Source organism: Drosophila navojoa, chromosome X (genome assembly GCF_054131105.1).
Source record: "Drosophila navojoa isolate 15081-1374.11 chromosome X, UAZ_NAV_1.0, whole genome shotgun sequence".
Classification (NCBI taxonomy): Eukaryota; Metazoa; Arthropoda; class Insecta; order Diptera; family Drosophilidae; genus Drosophila; species Drosophila navojoa.
This window is the reverse complement of record NC_142895.1, coordinates 27990626-28004529: the sequence shown is the minus strand read 5'-3', so window position 1 is coordinate 28004529 and position 13904 is coordinate 27990626. Positions and strand designations below refer to the sequence as shown.

General features: G+C 38.6%; 1 protein-coding gene across 1 annotated transcript in view; it reads right to left on the bottom strand.

The window, feature by feature from the left end:
- The window catches only part of CARPB (Carbonic anhydrase-related protein B), a 54370-nt gene extending 45377 nt beyond the window's left edge, over nucleotides 1–8993 (bottom strand). The window contains exon 1 of the mRNA XM_030387272.2: nucleotides 8653–8993. The gene's annotated coding sequence lies outside the window, so the exon portion shown is untranslated. The remainder of the gene's footprint in view (nucleotides 1–8652) is intronic.
- Between the last annotated feature and the right edge of the window lie 4911 nt (nucleotides 8994–13904).

Here is a 13904-nt window from a genome sequence, read left to right as displayed (position 1 = left end):
ATCGAAATGCTCACGGAGCTCAGGAGCAACTGTTGATGGCAGCTTTTGTGGGCTTAAGAGAAGAAAGCCTTTAAATTTTCAATTACGCTTATGGCAGGGCGTAAAACATAATTTGAGGCAAATGTCTAAGCGTATGGCGGATGCCTGGAGGCCGCAGGCCGACCGCACCTTGGAACCGAAGGACTACTTCTACGACTACTCCGCCTACTCCGACCACTCCGACTTTGCACGGCGTTGTGAACTCTGAGCGGCGGGCTGATGTCAAGAGTAACGCTTGATTTGGCCTGACATAAGTGGCGGCGACTTTACGCAGCTTTGTTTTCCTGTGGCCGTCGTCCTTGTTACGTCACCGTCCTCATCATCATCATGTCCTGCCTGCCTGCCCGCCATCCACCACCACCCGCCGCGCCCACACTCCCACTACACCCACTACACCCACCAGCCAAGAGCCAACAGCCAACAGGCAACAACGGCATTTGCAGTTTTGTATTTTTGTATTTTGCTGGCCTCGTCCCATTGTGTTGGCCAACAGATGGAGCAGTGGGGCATCGGTAGCAATGGCGACAGCAACGGCAACGGCAACGGCAACGGTGATGGCGAAGAGTGCATGTTAAGTGCCTTATTATCCTGTTTATGTAACTGTGCAGTTGTTAAAGGACACACGCGCGGACACATGTCTTCGCTGACAGTTTGTTGCTGCGCGGCCTTTTTATCAGCGCCAAAGTGTTTTTCACTTCATGTTTTATTCATCTTTAGTTTACAAATTGTCGCAATGGCTTTTTCATCCATTCTGAGCACAATGTGTTAACTTTAAGTTCGTCCAAATAACGAGACCACAAAACTGCAATCGCCACGCTGCACGAAAATCCAGCAAGATGTGCCACACACAGCCCAGCAAGCACTCGCCTCCTACGTTTGAGCAACCCATGCATATTAATGCTCCATCCGTCCACTTCCTGGCTGCATCCAGAAGTCAACAAATTAGACTACGGCCCCAGCATAGAGAATCGAATAAATAATTCAGATTTCTGAAACAATATATTTTCATTTTCCCGGGATATCTTGATCAAACTTTGCTATGCGTCCAATATTTAGGCGAAAACTTTTTCCGCTTGACAATGAGTTTACTTACTTTGTCACTTGCCATTTCTCTCGCTTCATTTGCATAGCAAAATAGAACTTGAAATGTTCTTGCAGAAAGTATTTGTTAAAATGCGGCAAACGTAGCAGCGTTTTCGAAAACTTTATAGACATGGTACAGTTGTCATCTTCAATCCCACCGAGTTGCTATTCTATTGACCAAGTAGCTCCAACTTAGCCAACTCTCCAAACCAACACTTGTTAGTTATATATGAGTCTTAGTGCGGTGCGATTATTCTGTATGATGTTACAGGGTGATCAAATAGGGACTATAGATAAAGAATTCCTAACTGAGCTACATTTCTTATTACATTTCTATCCGATATAAAAATTATTCATAATCAAAAGGCACACATCAAATATTTTAGCCCCTGAGTATTTATCGAAATATTTGTATCGAAATTTGTAATACTCTTACTTGGCCACACATATTGTTCAACAACTTAACGGTCCAACTTTTCCCCTAATGAGGAATGCTTTCGTTTTACTTGCAGCAAGAATTGAAATAAGCTAAATATGCATATATACATATGTTATATACCTAGGCTTACTCTATGTAGTTCACATTATTATTGCTCCCCTTTTTGATACAGTCAAAAAGATTTCTGCCAGCCAATGTACTTAAATATTTATTTAGAATTTGTCCAACTGAAGCTTCGCAGCATTGACATGGATGGAGAAGAAATTAGCAAGCATATAAAAGTTATTGATAGTCAAACTTAGTTTCATTATTTATGTTATGTCCTTGCAGGGTGTTTCTGGTGCATGAAACATCTCGGGAAGCGAAGCTATATAAATTTAAGAAATACTGAGCTACATGGGACATTTTCAAGATGCGAATTTTTCAGAGTATTTATATTTTCATTTAAAAATACCATTAATACTATATGGCTTCTTCTCTCTGGACCACCCTTGGTTTAAATTGCCAAAGTGTTCTAATGGAGAGGGCATGGTGACTGTGTCCAGTCTGACTATTCACAATTCACGCAAATTCCTTTAAGGATAGCACTCTTTATCGACAGATCAATAATTATCATTCTAAGAGACTCTTCTAAAGGAAAGAAGATATCAGCACTGTGTACAGTATTCATCCGATATGAACTGTTTGGATGCGTTTTTCGGCTCGGTACTTATAGAGCATACAATAGACGACCGAGAGACAATAGATAATTGCTGAATCGACCAGTTAAGCAGAAACTGATGATTTAAGCAGCTGCAAAAGTATTAATTTTATTTATTTCTGCTCATAATATTTATATATATATAGATTGTATCCAAAAAGTATTTAATAATGAATATGCAAAAGTAAATGTGTGTTTTTTAACATTTTAATATGCATGGCAGGGCTGACATATGCAAAAAGCAAAAATAAAAACAAAAATAAAAAAGAATAAAAATTGTGTAAAAAATATAACGAAAAAGAGAAAAAGCCGACCAAAAAGAAAAAACCGCTAACGGGAACGAAATAAATTTTGTCAGCCATTGCAATATTCTTCTTTTCCCTGACGACGAGCTGTAACCAACTGGACCTGGCCCATCGGCTGGCTATGGCCACGTAAATAAATAAATGCACACAAGTAAAATGCATATACAAATACGTATATATAAATACGTATACATATATATGCATTTGTGTATATATCTGTACGTGTGTGTGTCTGAAACGAGAAGCGAGCCCGTGACTGAGGCAAAGGATGGAGACGAACTTCCATTTCCATTGGCCGCTGCGAACCCCTTCCTGAAATTGTGCATGAAAAATATGGAAAGACATTTGGCCAGAGACAGATTTTTGCAGCTGTAGCTGCATCCGCATCGTCCTGATCCAAAAACTGACAATAAATGTCATTTAGTTTGCCAACGTACAGCTGCAAACAAACAATATTTATTTAAAACAAATTATGAAAACGACGGCCAATTGGGCTTTCTTGATTGTTTTGCCTTTCACTGCAGCGAGCACCGGGCAGGAGGCAGCAGACTACACACAGGCAGAGGCAGGGGGGCAAAACCAGGACCTAACAATCAAGTTGAAATACCCGTTGTATATCCATCCACTCACTGACACTGACAACACTCTAGGCCACTTTATAGCGCCATAGCGCTCTCGCAATCAAGCGAAAACAATATTAATCATCGAAATACCGCAACAGCAACAAAAATTTATAATTGTGTGAACAGAATGTGAACTGCAATTAAATAGACACCTTCACAGGAAGTTTTATACACACACACACACACACACATACATACACATGATGATGAATATGTAATACAAGTTAATGTATATTCATATGAAATGAGCAGCTTATTTTAATTGTATTATACAATATTATGTGATTATAGCCACAGAGAAACACGATTATTCACACTCTATTGATATGGGCTTCAAGTTTTTTGAGTCATTTTTTGTATAAGTCAAATCTCAAGTATTGTCCGTTGTTTTTATCAGTGCAAAAATACACTTAAATTATTTATACATAAATTATTTAAAATTATTATTTAGTTCTAAGAAATTGAGGTGGATTGGTAATAGTCTAAATATCGTTCCCAATCTTACTCTCTATCCTTCGCTTTCCTCTATTTCCTCTATTTCCTCTTTCTCTCTCTACCTGTTTTTGTGTGCTCTCTCTCTGTCTCTTTCGCTTTTTCTGGGTATGCTTTCGCTCCTCTCTTTTTACTCTCTTTCTCCCTCCTTCTTTTGTTCTCTGTGCAGGTGAGCAAATAAGGGGAAAATGCATTGTTAAATTAAATCCAAAGGCGAGCTGTTGTGCTTTACGTTGATGATTCCGCGAAATCGAATATTTCGGACAGGACAAGAATAGTTTTATATATTTAAATGGAAGGTCTCGAATCAGCATAGAAATGAAATGTATTTACTATGATCAATTTAGCCAATCCAAAATATTTTATTTATGTTGCAAATGTAAAATGCATTAAATTCAAGTAATGCAAAGCAAAATTTTGGGAATTATAATTAATCTACGCTGGCTTAACTGAGCTAGCTTTATGAATACTTCTACTACACATATTCAGATGTCTGTGCAAGCCCGCAATGAATAAAAGCCTCGTTTTTAGGTAGTAATTTTTAAACACGTCAGGAATGTAACGTATTCTTGGACGCATGTTCATGCTGAAAATTCTTGCAAATCAACTTCTCTTCTACGCATAACACATGTCTAGGAAAATGTAATTGGCCAATAAGATTAAAGAGAATAGCTCTCGATATGCATCTATCGAAACCATATCGATGGCCATATGGCTGTTGATAGTTGGTGATGATCGTACATTGCTTAAGCAAAAGAAGAAAAAGATTAATTTAAAAAAAAAAAGTGTTTTTTGCATAGGAATGTGACAAATTCGTTTTCATTAATTCTCTATTCTATTGGCAACATTTCATTTGAAGCACAAAATATTTGAGCTTTCTGCAATGATGCAGTCGATCTCAACTTTGAGTAGGTTCCGAAGAGTTGAAAAAATCCCAAATATACCATGCTCAAACCGAAATTCTGAATAAACAGACGAAGGTACAAGACAAACAAAGGATATCTACTTTTTGCAACAGAATCGAGCAGAGAAACAAAAATAGAAGCTGGATAAACAATCCAATTCAATTGAGCGGAACTGCATCAATGCATTCGTGCTTAACTTTGTCTTTTTGTACTTTAACTTTTATATACGATTCATGTGAAATAGAGAAACAATAGGCACAGGGATTGCTCCCACTGTGAAGTTCATTTTATTTTTTTGTCAATCACTCTTTAATAATTTAAATTGAGATTTAGCTGGAGTAAGCATTAAATGAATCTTCAACTCCTATGTCATCAAGCGGATTCTATTCTATGGTAAATGAATAGTAAGCCGATCCCAAATCCTATGTAGTATGAATATACTCTTGATCAGGGCGAAGAGCTGAGACGATTTAACACCATCCCCCCTGCTCCTTCCCTGTGAGCACGTCGATTTCAGAAGATCAGTTACAAAATATATCTAAGTTTTCAATTTTAATGTAATTTATACAATATTGATATTTTTAGATACTGACTCCACCACATTCGAAAGCGTATTACAATTGAGATTGAATTAAGACAGAACTCTCAGCTTTTGCCTTTTTAAAGTGAAGTAGCGCTGTGACATTACGAATAATCGCAGAGGCTAACTCGCCAAAATATGCAATGATCAAGCCTCGCTCTGGAGAGACCGTCTTCATGATCACGACTTACCTCTGAGTCTGGTAGGTATTGTCAATATGAAGGGTCGGTGTTAATAAAAGTGTTGGGTTTTAGAGAGCACATGCACTTTGGTTTGTGTACAAGTGCGGTACTTTCTCTTTTTGTCATTACTCATTTCATTATTATTTACTTCATTACCTATTTACATTTGACAAATATGTCATTTGAAAATCCAATTTAATTTTATATGGATTCAAGATCAGTCGGGGCTCAGGGGATTTCCTAGTCGGTCACCCCCGACTAGAGCTTTCTTGCTTGTATTTTATTTTATTTAGTTATTTATTTTTTTTCAGCTTTTAACTATAATTTGTTCGTTCAAGGCAACAATTAAAATTATTTATTTACCCGCCGGAAGAATCATTTAGCATTTGCCACATAGCCACACAGGCAGCCTGCCAACCTGCCAGCCAGCGCGCATTGAGTGAGTGCTGAACACTCCAACACTCGAACACTCATACTCACACTCACACTCACGCATAGCCATTATGCCTTGGCTGCGAGTAACAGTTGCGTGAAGCATTACATGAGGGTTTTTTCGCTACATAAACGACTACTAATTGAAATATTAACACCTGTAAGCGATGGCCATAACGAAGGTGACCCAAACGCAAAATGTCGCCGCAACTAACAAACACGGCCCCGATATCTCGTCCGGGCTGGATGTGAGTGTGTGTGCGTGTGTGGGTGCATGTGCGTGTGCATGTGTGCAATAAAACAAAATGGGCATAACAATTGGCTTACCACGATATGAGACCTCAAAAACATAAACAACCGCAAATGTTGCGTCAAGAACACGCAAGCCAGGGACTACAAATAATATAAGAGCGAGCGGAACACGGTGTTCGTGCGGCAGCCGTCGCAACATTTCCAAATTGCGCTCTACCCATTGCCACAATAAGTTATAAAATTGAAAATTGTTCTCGGTGCGGCGAGGCGCACTTTCTCGATGTTCGCCTAAACTGGAGATTACATAAAATGCACACACACACACAGAGACACACTCATATCTATATACATATATATACGTTCCATTTTAGAAAAAACAAATGTAAAGCTTTGCTAGTTCTGTTTACTCAACGCTCGGCTAAACACATTTCGATAAATAGCCAGCGCCAAGAGTCTGCCGAGCGAATGTCAGTTTTGTTTTACTTCTCCTTCCCTCCCCTAGCTCTGGGCAAAAACAGAAAAAAATTAGAAAACAGTTTCACGTGCAATGTCCTTTCAGCTCTTAGTCTGCGTTGTATTGGGAATACGTATATATGTGTATGCATACGTACACACATATATGTATGTATGCGTATATCCTCTATCCTTTTCCTTGGATTTAAAACTTGAAATCAAACAAAGTGGTTTTATAGTATTAAGATATATTATCCACATAACAGAAAATATTTTACCAACATAAAAATGCCTCAATTTTAACTAAGGCCAAGCATTAAGAAAAGAAAACTGTCGCATGGACGAGCCACATACGTATGTGCTTCACATTCATAGTTGAGATCATAGCACTAATACAATAAACCTAGCTTAGTCACAAGAAATAAATTTATTGATATGCACAAAACGGAATTGATTAGATCGAGGAAAATGAGAGCCGCATATGAACCGAATAAGTTAGGTGCATTTGATGGCCTTGCTGCACAGGCCATTTTTATCAATAGATGGTAATCATTGACACTGCCAAGTAGACAGGATCGTTAAGAAATTTACGGGAAATTCTACAAACCGAACGACTATGGGGAAATACAAAAACCTCTTTTTCACAACACTTAAATTAAAAGCTTCGTTCCTTGGAGCGACAAGAGCATAAAGCTATATACCTATATACAAATGTCGTAATATTATTCGCACCTTCCACTATAGCTATGCACAATATGGAGTTCCCGGTCATCCAACAGTCTTTTCTGTCTTTTTCTGAGCTTTTCTCTACAGCTACAGTTGTTTCTCTCTCTTAGTGAGAATTCATGTTTTAATTGTCAAGAATGCACACTTATAGTCCGAGCTGATAAAACATTACAAAAAAAAAAAAAAAAAAATTAATAGAAAACAACTGTTAAAAATAAGATAAAATAAATCAAAATTAAAATATAATTTAAAAATATTTTTATTTTAAATAAATAAATTAAATATGATACTCTTGTAAATTTGATTAAATAAATGAATTGATTTCTAATTTAGTTTAACTTAACCTCACTTTATGTCTAATACAAACTATATTCATATGTATATAGTCTGTTGAATATTTAATATTAATTTAATTAATTATCCTTCCGTTTCTAATTTAAATTCATCAACTCATCAAATTATATGACAACAAATAAAAACTAAAATATGACAGATCAAAATGTTTTAATTAAATTTATTTCAATTTAATTATTTTTTTTTTTTACGTAAAAAAACACGATGCATTTAGATTTTATATTTATTTTATAAATTCGAAAATTTTCGTTATGCATTTCGTTATAAAACTTAATTCCGTTTGCCTACATTATGAAAGTCATATTCTCGAATATATTTACTTTATCACAAGCTAAATTCAGATGAAATGCAATTTTTCATGGCTCAGCTTAGTTGAATGAAAGAATTCTCCTCCAACAAAATTATTTCTGATTCAACCTAAGGTTAGTAAATGAAATTTCTTATTAAATTCAGTTTGGCAAATCTTATGCTTGCAGTGCTGCAGCTTGGTGAATCACATTTCTCACTCAATTTAATTTCCTAGGCTAAAATCGAGGCTTATTAAGAGCTTGCTTTAAGGATCAGCTCGTTATGGAGAACGTACGAATCTGGGTTGACTCCTGATTTGTAACAGTTTTGAGCTGTTTTCCCCTCAAGGCAGAACTTATTTTGTTTTTCATTCTCAGAAAATGTTTTCCATCCAATTTGAGTGAATGTGAAATTGGCCTAGTTCCATTTGGTAAACACTTGAAAATCAATTCACTCGCAATATGTTTCTGTTCGAAATGAAAATGTTTTAATTTCATTCAATTTTCATTCATTTGAATCTGAATTGCTTTGCATTGCACTTCCGCCTGCCGCATTCGAATGGCCAGCGATTAGTCAAATATTTCTCAGTTTGCCTTTTGTCCTGTGTTTTTTTTTTTTTTTTCTAACTTGTTAAGGCTCCTCCTTGCCATAACAATGCCAGCTGCCGTTGAAGCACTCATGTGTGTGTGTGTTAGTGTGTGGGTTTGTGTAATGAATGCAAATTAGTATAAATTAGCTTTTGATTTTTCGCTAATTCCGAGACTCATTTCGCTTGGCCTCAAGTCTTCGTTTCACATACCGAATATCATCAGCTGAACTAAGCCTATATTTGGTCGAGTCGGGCCTCTCGTCATCTGCTGAGCGTCTTAGTGTCTGTTATATCTATGCAGTTTCATTTGCCGTTTTCAGTTGCAATTATAAATCACTAGAAAAAAAAGGAATTCTTTTTCTATTCTATTTGGATGCAGGCAACGTCAGAGCGCGAGCTGCACACACACTTCACTTGCAACAGGAGCCGCAGCGAAACTCACGTAGAAATTCACACGCGACGTAAAGTTTGCCGCGACGGAGGAGAAGCGCGCTGGGCCATGGCGACCGCCTGTGTTGACGTTTCGAGCAAAACTGTTGCTTGATTTGGCCACGGAGGCGACTCGGGGCCGAGTCCTCGCTAATCGTGAGGCTCGTGTGCTTCGTGTGCCTTGTGCGCTTCGTGCCTGCTGGCAGGCGAACGAGTCCTTGTGCCTCGCTCGGCCCGTCACCGTGGTCCATGACTAGTTCCCGTTGGCTGTGTGCCAATTATTGCGACCATTGGCTATGCTTCCGGCTTCGGAAAGTTGCCATCGGCGCCTGTTTCTATGCAACAGTTTTGTGCTCTTCACGCAGCCAAAGCCGCCGAAGCTGAGTCGCCGAACTTCCACCTCGCTCCCGCTGCTCTTCAACTCGTGGTGAGTTTCGCACGGAAGCCGGCCAAACGTGGCGCACGTTTGTTTACATTTTCTGTTTACCTTCCAGTCGCCCAAGCCGCGCACTCACACACGCACAAACACTCTGGAAGCACGCCACGCGATGCCGCATTTAACGGCGGCATCGATGCAGCTCGGTAAACAAATGACAGTGAAAGCCAAACGTATCATTTATGTATAGTGCTTTGATTGGAAATCTAAATTATTCTACTATTGTCATGCATGTGTGAAGTCAATGACATCCCCACCAAAACCATCAAAGCGGTGTATGACTCAAGCTTAATCTGAAATAATCCGTATGCTCTCCTGAATAATCATCTCAATAGAAGATAAAAATACTCTGTTAGCTGTAAGAGGCCGCTCTCTTGTTTGGTAAAATCACTGAAATTACTCGAGATAAAACGTCGCATGCACATACAAAAGATTATCTCAATATATAAATTGTCTTATTCAAGGTTTTCCAGGAATGGAATATAAGGGCATTACCAATAAAAGAGTCATATATGGCCTTATCTCGCTTAGCAAATTAATTTCAACGCCAGATTTGATATTGAGTGGATATGACATACATACATATCTGCTTAGACCCCTATAATTCTACTCGAACTCTTATAATCGTGTAAAAACAGCTGTTCTTCAACATTCAACAATCGATCAACACATTTCGATCTCCTCGCTAATTCTTTGCCCCCAATCCATGCAAATAATATTTAAAGTCTTGTCAAATAAAATTGAAATCTAGATGAATTGTAAAAACTATCACCCTATCGGAGTTCCATATTTTGATATCTAATCTGGTACAAATCGAAGCTACGACTTTCAATATTCTCAGTCTATTAGCAGCAATATTCAAGCTAAAATTGCCAGCTATAGTCAGCTCACTTAAACGCCTTGTGGCTTTTACTGCCTGTCGCATACGCCTTTGGCAAAACAATATACCCTCTTCAGCCCTTTCCAGTTTTAGGAAATGGATTATTTACCTAATGGCCAGAAAGTGCTCATTTGAAAATTGCGCAATTTAGTGAGTTTTTTTTTTTTTTTTTGTATTTGTATTTGTATTGACGCTGTCCCAAGACGTGATTCTGAATGATTGAATAGGGGAGTTTTTATGGGCGAGTGGCACGACATAGGGCATATGGCACATGGCACAAGGCACATGGCATATGGCATATGGCTAGTTGTGGGCGTGTTTGTTAGGCAGCGTATGAGTGTTTGAGCTGCTGTTTGCTCAACGCAATTTTAATTAAATTGTTAGCATATCTTTTTGTGGTAGCATTAAATGGAACGAATCGAGTATGCGCCAAGAGTTGCACAAACAACAGGTGCATAGAATGTCGATGGTTTTGCTGATTTAATACAAGCCGGTGAGTTATTTTAATTAATTTGATGCCGAGCTCTCTCAATTAAAATTGGAATTACAATCAAATCGAAATCGCTTCGCAGCTGAAAAGCGTGACAAGCTTTCAAGAGGCAAACAACGGGGAGCAGTGTGGGTGTTCACGTGGGCGTGGGCGTGGCCGTTGGAGGAGAGAGTGCATTGCAGCACCATCAGGTGTCAGATGTACAGCCACTGCCGACTGCCAAAGCTGATTTCGATTATAAATTCATACAAATATCGATTTTAATATCTAATTGCTGAAATTTAATGCACTGCCAATGGCAATTGACTTTTGACTTCGATATATTTGCATGTATATGCATCGCCAGTTGAATTATGCAGCCAACTGAACTGAGCAGTCGACCCGCTCAACGCCCTAACCACATGACAGCTAATCTCTGTCAAGTCGTTCTTCTCATATGCAAACAAATATTACGTTAGCTTATATCAAATGTATTTCCCTCTCATTGGCATAGAGAGACGACCCCCATTACTCCGAGGGAGACGACTTCCACTCGAACTGCTCCTCGCCAGGGTATCTGAGCTTCGGCGTGCTGCCCGATTTCGTTTGTTTACGTAGCCGAAACGAGGTTACAATTACAAATAATTAACCCAGCTTAAAAATGAATTGCACGAGGCTGTGCGCACGGCCAGCGGGCAGGAGTCGGAGTAATTGCATATTGCACATTGTTTTCAGCTATTTGGAATGTTATCTGAATCGCACACATTTGTAGCTGGCTGCAACTGTTATCCGCATGTGAAATATGTAAAATTAAATCGCCTGTGCGGCGCTGGGCGATTGCTTTCATTCCGAGTATTTTATGATTTGCCCAGTGTTGTTTTTCGATCGACTGGCGAAGGAAGGCGTGTGAGGTCACTGAGGCCACTGCTGGGCCGTAACCTTGGCCAGTCCCAATCGGAGGCTGGCTTATCCCAGCAGGGCGCTTCGAGTTCACTGTTGTTGTTTGCTTGGCTTCGTGTTTGCTTAAGGATATTAGTTAATGTTCGACAAGTGTTGTTCGATTGGGAGCAACTAGCTGGGTATTGTTTGGCTCTATTTTGATCCAAGTGACACATAGCCGAGTGCAACAACAATGATTATCCGCATCAAATGCGATAACAAGCATCTGCCGGACAGCCCCTGTCTCCTGGTCCTCTCCGGGTCCTCTCCTGGTCCTCTCATGTTTCACTATTTGACTTGTCGCCGAGTGCACTTCACATGCCTCTGCCTCCTACTCGCTAACACTATTAGGGCTTCGAAGATGCCTCGCAGCTGATAATTATGACTGCTGCAATATAGAAGCGAAACTTTTTTGATTACTTCGTGCCAGCGGCAGCTGCGCAGCTTTCACATTCATTCAGCAAGCCATAAAGTTCTCTCGGACCCCCACTTGCCCAGACACAACAAGCTAGCCCCCCCTCCCAAAAAAAGAAGAAAAAACACAGAAGATAGGGGCTATCCTTATCGTCCTGTAGGTTATATATCCTTCGCAGCGTTGAGCTTACTCATTCACGGCGTGAAAACAGAATTTGGGCTTTGTGCAGCAGTTGGGCCGGAGAGCGCCAGTGTGAACTGGAATTACAGATACTCGTGTGTACCGTTATTCCTTGAATGCGCTGTAAGTAAGAAAAGAAATATTTATGAATGTTGCAGTCGACCAATGCAGAGCGCATAACAGTCGAACAATTTTTGGTCAGTCTCCATCCATAAAATATTTAAAGTATTCTTTGTTATTTTTTTCAATTCGCCACGCCCACAAGAGGCGTATATGGAAGATATTTGATAGCTCAGTCAAGATGTCAATAGTAAAACTGGTATCGCACTTAAATTCCTGTGGTATATACTGCTTTAACCGATGTGATATTGCCCCCGTTGCCGTAAATGTTTCCACTATATATTTTGAGTGGTCCCTGCTACCTCTTAGCAGATATATTCAAAGCCTCAAGTCTCAAGCATCTTAGATAAAAGTGACGCTGTTACATTACATACATATGTATATAATTTCTCTAATAGCCACGCCGCTGTTAGACATACTTATAGAGCAACTATAAATGCCTATAAGACGGGAATGTCAAGTCATTAACATCAATGCTATTACCGACAGCTTCTTATTAAATAAAAAAAAAAAATTTTAACCAACAGAAATTTAACTACATCATCTAGAATTGTCGATTTATTTAATACAAATTTAACATGGCAAAAATTCTAAGTCGTGAAGGAGAAATTGAACGCCTCTGTCATCACTCAGCTCCAAGCTAACATTAAAAGCTCAAAGTTATCTATAAATCAGTGAAACATCTAATATTAAACAATACTTTTTCAAATTTTGTTCATTATTGCTGCAAATTTTTTCTCTCTCTCTCTCTCTCTCTCTCTCTCTCTCTCTCTCCTCTCTCTCTCTCTCTCTCTCTCTCTCTCTCTCTTTCTTTCTATTGGGAATATAATATTTAAAATCCTGTCTAAAGCTATTTCATTCGTTCGATTCTGTTATTTATTAATATTTTCTCACGAGCTTACTTTCCCTTTACTTTTTGACTTACTTTACTTTTGACTTATTCAAGTCAAGTATAACAACGAAGCTCTCCTCAAGCAAGCAACGACTTATAATTTATGGAATTAATCCATTAACAATTCCCAACAAATACATATAACATATGTATACATATCCCTTGACAGCAATCAAGTTAATCTATGCATCTTGAAATCAATTACACTAGATTTGACCAGACCTTAGCTAAATAACCTGGGGAAGCCTTTAAATATCGGCGAAATTAAATATTGTCATCTAGTTTTGTAATCACCAATTAAATACATATTATCTCCCCCAGGCAAGTCCCGCAGCGTTTAAATAATTAACAATTTAAATGGATGTGTAAATATTTAAATGGAAATGGGATATCTATTTAGTTAGCTGTAACATTTATAGCTTACAGTGCCTGCAATAGTTTTACAATTTTTCAATTAAGCACGTAAGGCGGCTGTCGATGGAAATGCCCGACCTGGAGATACCCTGTGTGACCCTGAGATACCATGAACGCAGCGCAAGGCTGATCTGCTAATCATGTTATCCTCGGCTAATTGAAGAAATATATATATTTTTTTAAACGGATATATTCAGAGCAAATGTTTGTATTGAATACTCGATTCTTTAAAGTACATTTATGATTCCTAGCTTATTCACTTTGTATTCTTTGAATATCAATTTCAAT